Source organism: Felis catus, chromosome A1, assembly GCF_018350175.1.
Source record: "Felis catus isolate Fca126 chromosome A1, F.catus_Fca126_mat1.0, whole genome shotgun sequence".
NCBI classification, from domain to species: Eukaryota; Metazoa; Chordata; class Mammalia; order Carnivora; family Felidae; genus Felis; species Felis catus.
Window position 1 is genome coordinate 7371273 of NC_058368.1, and position 6463 is coordinate 7377735.

The 6463-nt window shown below is 45.9% G+C and overlaps 1 long non-coding RNA gene across 1 annotated transcript; it reads left to right on the plus strand.

The window, feature by feature from the left end:
• The first annotated feature begins 416 nt into the window (after positions 1 to 416).
• On the plus strand, positions 417 to 3987 carry LOC123382332. The gene is made up of 3 exons (XR_006590566.1): positions 417 to 822; positions 2378 to 2400; positions 3357 to 3987. It is a non-coding gene; the product is annotated as an uncharacterized LOC123382332 (long non-coding RNA).
• Positions 3988 to 6463: the final 2476 nt, after the last annotated feature.

Here is a 6463-nt window from a genome sequence, read left to right on the forward strand (position 1 = left end):
ACGATCACTTGCTTCCCAAAGCCAACCCAGGTCGGAGAGAAAAGGCCCAATGCGTGGCTCCTTTGGGAAGCAGTGGGGAGCGAAGGTGCAAACCAAATGACCCCTCCCATCCCAACCCACTGGGGGCTTCTGATCACAGAATTCTTAGAATCTCAAACTTAGTAAAGACAGTTTATGACAAGCCTCCAGAGAACAGGTTCTCAAACTTTGTTACATATTGGAATCGTCTAGAGGACATTAAAAAATATTGAGTCCTGGGGCGCTTGTGTGGCTCAGTCTGTTAAGCGTCCGACTTCGGCTCAGGTCATGATCTCATGGTTTGAGTTGGAGCCCCCCCACACTGGGCTCTGTGCTGACAGCTCAGAGCCTGGAGCCTGCTTCGGGTTCTGTGTCTCCCTATCTGCTCCTTCCCCACTCATGCTCTCTCTCTCTCTCTCAAAAATAAATAACCATTAAAAAAATATATATTGAGTCCTGGATCCAGCCTCCAGAGATTCTGATTTGATTGGCCTGAGTGCAGCTGGGGTATCAGGAGTTTATCAAAGCTTCCACAGTGATTTTAATGGCCTGCCAGGACTGAGAACCACTGGTCTAGAGATAATGCAGATGAGTAAGACTTGTCAAAATTTATAAAGTGCTTTGACCTCAGATGTCATAGCCACAGGTCTATCACAATGTAGGACAGTTGGGAACAGGGTTGCAGAGGGGCACAGAAACTATGCAGAGTGGGGAAAATCTTATTTTCTTCTCATTCAAATAAGAAATGATGGATATTGTCTTCCTATTACAGGGATCATCGTAGGCAGCACCAGAGAGACCTGGGTGAGTATCTGTTATGTGTGGAGACAATCTCAGTGGGAACAGAGGTGGCCACGTAGTTGCCGGAAGGATTCCGGAGAGTTTGAGGCAGTGGTGTTGCTGGATTCATTCACCCGTTCATTTAGCAATGGACTCATTTGCTGAGTGACCGCTGTCTTATTGGCGCTTTGCTCAGCCCTGAAGGCAGAGCAGAGAGCAGTCCTCCCTCACGGAGCGTACACTCCAGCGAGGGACACAGAGACGATACAAGCAATGAGCCAAGTCATTGTTTAAATAATAATTTCGGTTGTGCTAATGTGTCCCAGGGCTGTATCTGCACCTCCTTGTTCGGTCCTCGCTCCCACCATCTGGACTCATCCTGAGCAGAGACTAAGACTTATTACAGGACGTTGAATTCATGGGGTCAACTTCTTGTTGTTAACCGCAGTGAATTTACACATGGAGAACTGGGCTCAAATCGGTTGAGCTCTTATTGGCTTCCCCGATTCTCAGGTTGGGAGAGAAGGCTTTCGGGGATAGGATAGTAAAAGTGTGTGAAATGATACCTTCTGTCAGAGCCCTGCAGAGTAGGACTGATCTAGCTGGGCTGACCGAAGAAAACTTGAACTAACAAAAGCCATCAGGAAACAACACAACAACCTGGCAATAATACTGCTTATGCCACACCCACGAGTATCAAGGAGGCTCTGCATAGGTGTGTGTGTGTGTGTGTGTGTGTGTGTGTGTGTGTGACACGGGAAGGCAAGACACGTGAGGAGCACAGACAGAGCGAAGCATTAATTGGACAAGAAAGGCTAAATTCGGCTCCCCACCCTTTGCAGCCCTGCCCTTGACTTCGGCACTGTGCCATCCCATTGCTGTTCCCGAGGCTTCCCCACAGCTGCAGAAATGTGGTCCTGCCCAAAGCTGTTGCCCAGGGTCCCATCAAAAGATGCTCTTACGCAGAGTATATATTATCCATATACATAGTGTAATACTATATATATGTATATATACACACTATAGATAGGTACATATGCCATACACACACACACACACACACACACACACACACTCTTAAACTCACATCACCCGGCTGGAACAAGTTCACAGGGAACATGACACATTTTCAAACTGCAGATAGCAAAGGAGAGGCTGTGCTTAGGAGTGACCCTCGTTCATCCTCTATCAGTGAAAGGAGTGCAGCGAAACCAGTTGCCAGAGTTCCACAGACTTCTTCTATTTAGCTTCGGAGTGCGATTTTTTCCTTATTGGACTTACAGTGGCAGATTGGGAGTCTTCTGAGAGCAGATACTGCGACTAACTTTTTTTTTTTTACTCTAATAACAAAATAACTCGCTTACAATAGGCATTTGAGAGACACCAGTTAAAGAAATGATTTACTTAGAAAACTCTGGGGGAAAACTAAGGCGTATTCCAACTCTCTGAATTCTTTGTTTCCAAAACACCTCCTGTTCACCTAGACTTCCATGCTTTTGTTCATTTGATTTCATTTATCTAAAATACTTTTCTCCACCGTTGCTGTCCTCTCTTGCTCGGCGATGATCCGAATTCCAAGCTGCAATTGCCCTCTGGTCGTAGGTGAGTGTTGTTCTTCCTGTCTCCACGAACAGATACTCCCTCTACCCTTGAACACACTGCTCTCACTGGGGCCTCACTGCTGGGAGGGGTCTCCTGGTTCAGCTGTCTCCTCACTGAAGCGTATGCTTCGTGAGACTCTAGGCTATTTTTATCTTTGGCCTCCGTGCCTAGCACTGGGCTACGATTAGTCTATCAAGTTTCTGCACACACGAAGGAGTGAATGCAGAAATATCTATTCCGTGTGCGTGCAGTCAAAAACGAAGTTCAGAATCGCATTGGTTCTTAGGTAAATCATTTACTGGCGAGTTGACTCTTTAGAAGTATTGCCCCTCCCCTCTTGGCTTCAAGTGAATTTTGGACACACGAATGGATACAATGACTAGGACAATAAAAATGGCTAGCACATGAGGATGCTCACCACGTGCCCGGCTCGTCTCTAGGCACTTTCAGTAGAGACTATGTTCTACTCCAGCCTTTATACCTGACTTACTATAGTCTGGGTGTATTGTGTGTGTGTGTGCTTACCCACGCGCACACCTACACGCCCCTCCTGACGCGTGCAATCTTGATTATTTACCGTTGCCTAAATATATTAACACACAATTTCCTACAGAAGTAAAAACCATCATGTTTAGGAAGAGGCATTTTCCTGCCTGAATCTATATAGCTTGTGCTGGCAAGTGAATTTTCTGTGAAACGGGTGACTTTGAAAGAGCTGGAAAACGAAACCGTGCAGCTTGAAGAAAGGTGGTTTCCATCGCCATCGGACCTAACTAATGCTTTCCAGTCTTTCTTTCTACACATTGGGGCAAGGAGGGGAAGACAGAATAAATACCTCGTCCAAACTCCGTGACTGGAGACAAAGATTTTAATTTTCTAAACATTTTTACAAGTCGAGAGAAATGGAAACTTTGCAGACCGTGAAAGGCACCCTCTCAGGTTCCTTTTATTTTCAGGTTAGGGGAGTGCTGTTGGAGCGGTGCTGAATTCACAGGGTCAACCTCTTGTCGGCTGAACGGTTTACAAATTGAGGATTCCGCTCCGATAGGTTGATTTCTTGTTGCTTGTCCAGTTTTTAAGCCGGGAAGAGAAGCCTTCTGGTGATGTGATATGAAAACATGGTATGTTCTGCCGGATTTAGTTAATCTGCTGCTGCTGCTGCTGCTGCTGCTGGTGAATCAAAGGAAGAAGGAGGAGGAGGAGGAGGAGGGAGAGAAGAGCTACCGACGTAGCTGTTACTCACACATCCGCGTTGCACTGAATTTACTGGCTAACGCAGTGACAACAGCGATTATTTTTCTCAACACCAGTGATGCCGTGGGACCGTTCAGGGTTCTGTGAAGGGACTGCCCATTGGCGTTTTGTGCCAGACCGGGCATTTTCACCTGGGTAGTGCCTTCGGTTTTATTCATTTTTCTGGACCCTGAGCCCTTGGCAAGCAAAACGAGAATTCGGAGCCGTCTTTTTTTAAATGGCTTCAGCAGGAGGGCTCGGCCCAGGATCTCTCCGCCCCCTTCCCACTGAGAAACTCAGACCGCCGTTTTTTAGCTGTTTACCCAAAAACGAATAAACAAAACCTCGCGATGACACTGTCTCTTCTTTCGTTATCGCTCGCTTTTTCGAGGCTATCAGCATTTTTCACGTTGGCATTGGTTCCCCTTCTATAGTTTGCCTTCTTTAAAAAGAGGGGGGAACTAAAGCCCACTAACTAGTTTAAAAGAGATGAGACTAACAAAGCAGGCTTTTTCCTCCTCATGAACTGTGTATATAATTACTTGAATCATGTTGATTTCACCCATATGCTGGGGAAGGGGGAAAAAAAAAACCCCAGCAAAAATAACCACTGTGAATTCAAACTACAAGTGAATGGAACCAGCCTCATTCATAAATGTCATATGAAGCTTTGGTTAAAAAGGCAAGTCTGTCATTCCAGGGACAGCAGCTGTTGTTATGTTGAACAAAATGGATACAAATGGGTATTATTTTAAAGTGAAATGCTTAATTTCAGGCCTAACAAGCACACTGTCCTCTGTGTAGCCCTGTGTCACAAGAGCCATGATCTCCAGTAGAGGGCTTGATTGCACAGGAAATCAAGCTCACAGGCTGCGGCCGACCGGACCAGCAGACACACTGGCGATGTTTGAGTTACTATGGCAATCACAAAATAGGAAGGCCTTTTCTTCTTTTCCCCATCTCTGCATGCAGCCGCAGCCTGCCCCTGAATAGGCCACATCTGCAAAAAGTTTTAACACGGTACTCAGATAAAGAAAAGGGTCCCCCAAATGGGCACTGACCCGTCTCAAAAAATGTTGCAAATTTTACATACAAGAATTGGGGAGCCGGGCCACTCTGCACAGGTTATGTCATAATGCAAACACAAAGGGGTTAAAGCGTGTGAAGGCTTTGGCTGTCAGATATTGAGAGGAGGGAACGGCAGAAGTAAATGACAGCTTAAATGCAGATGTAAGGAGAAAAGTCAAAGATGGGTGACAGAAAGTTACTGGTCAATGAATGAGGGAGAAATTTCAAACACAAAAAAACAGACAAAAGGGTAAAAATACAATAAAATCTATCTATAGAGATTTACTGAGAAAACCCCCCAAAGCATATTTAGCCAATCTTGGAACCATGAAACCCTGTGAAACCAACACATGGCCCTTTAGACGGGGTCTTTGTAGACTTTTCGAATCCCACCACTCTCTCCACACAACTTTCCGACGGGCGAGGAGGCTTTCACACAATGGCGGAGCCCCCCTGGGAACTGGTATTTCAGACACAGCTTGGAAAAAATGGATGTTTTCTGATTTTAATATGTGTGTGTGTGTGTGTGTGTGTGTGTGTGTGTGTGTGTATACATAGAGAGAGAGAGAGAGAGAGAGACAGGTTTAGATGATCTTTGGAAGCGAGCCTCTCTTGGAATGCTGGCTCACCCAGGGTCCAAGGGTGTTGTTGAAAAGACCTTTCCCACCACTTCCCTACATATTTCCTTAAAATGTAACACTTAGATTTTGAGTCCCCTCGTGTCTGCCAGTTCAAAGGTGATGGGCAGTTTTCTGAAATGCAGCTTCCTGCCCATGCCCTTGGCGTGAAGGAATCATCTTTAGGCTTCAGAAGAACATGGCTCATCTCCCCTCATGGCTTATTAACCCCGCCACCCCCTCCCCGGAGCCGAAGGGCGAGCGATGATGCATCCCCTCTCGAAAAATCCAAGTGTCAAGACGAGGCAAAAATACCGAAATTAATCTTCACTTCTTTTAGCTTAGAGAGCCATTCATGGCGTGAAAACAGTTGGAAAAGACTTGGGTGGGTAGCTGACTGAAAAGTCGCCATTGGCAAGAGTTGAAACTCAGAGGGAAGAATGCTTTTAAATAGCATGAACTCACCACACAAAGTCCACGGTGCTGAAAGGCGTCCAGAGTCCAGTAAAACCGACACTACATTTCACATTCATTGACTCTTGTCCTTCTGGGGGAGTTTTCTTATGAAGAGAAAGAGGCAGTGGGAAGACAATGGTGCTACCTTATCAAAGTTCATTCATGCAGCTATTTCAAATACTTTTAACTGCTTGTCAATAGGCCTTGCAAGCCTCTGAGATTCTAAACGTTCTGTCACATTTGTGTACTAACCACTTAAAGTTCTGCTAAAGCTTTGTGACCTGGGCTGCCTCCCCTTTATGTGGGTCAAAATGCAAGGCGAAGCCATTGTGTTCCACGGCCTTCATTAAATTCATTGATTTGACCTGTATTTTAAAGACCAAAAGTCAAATGGAATGGGAAGTTAACGTTCCCATACAAAATCTTCTCCTGGGCACTTTTCGGCTTCCTTGAACTCTCTGGTGCGTAGGCAAAGGACATTTTAGGGTTGTTTGAAGTCTGGCTTGTAGCGAGACAAGCGTTTTGGAGAAAAGTTTGGGCTTGTTTTTAATTTTGCGCGAGGGCGAAACCAACACCAGCGCTGAAGGAAGCGATTGCCTTGAACTCGATTTTCTTCCCAAGAGGGGGTTTTATCCATCTTCCACAGCAGCCTTGCAGGCTGCAGCCGGGGGGCTGTCTCTTGCGAGTGT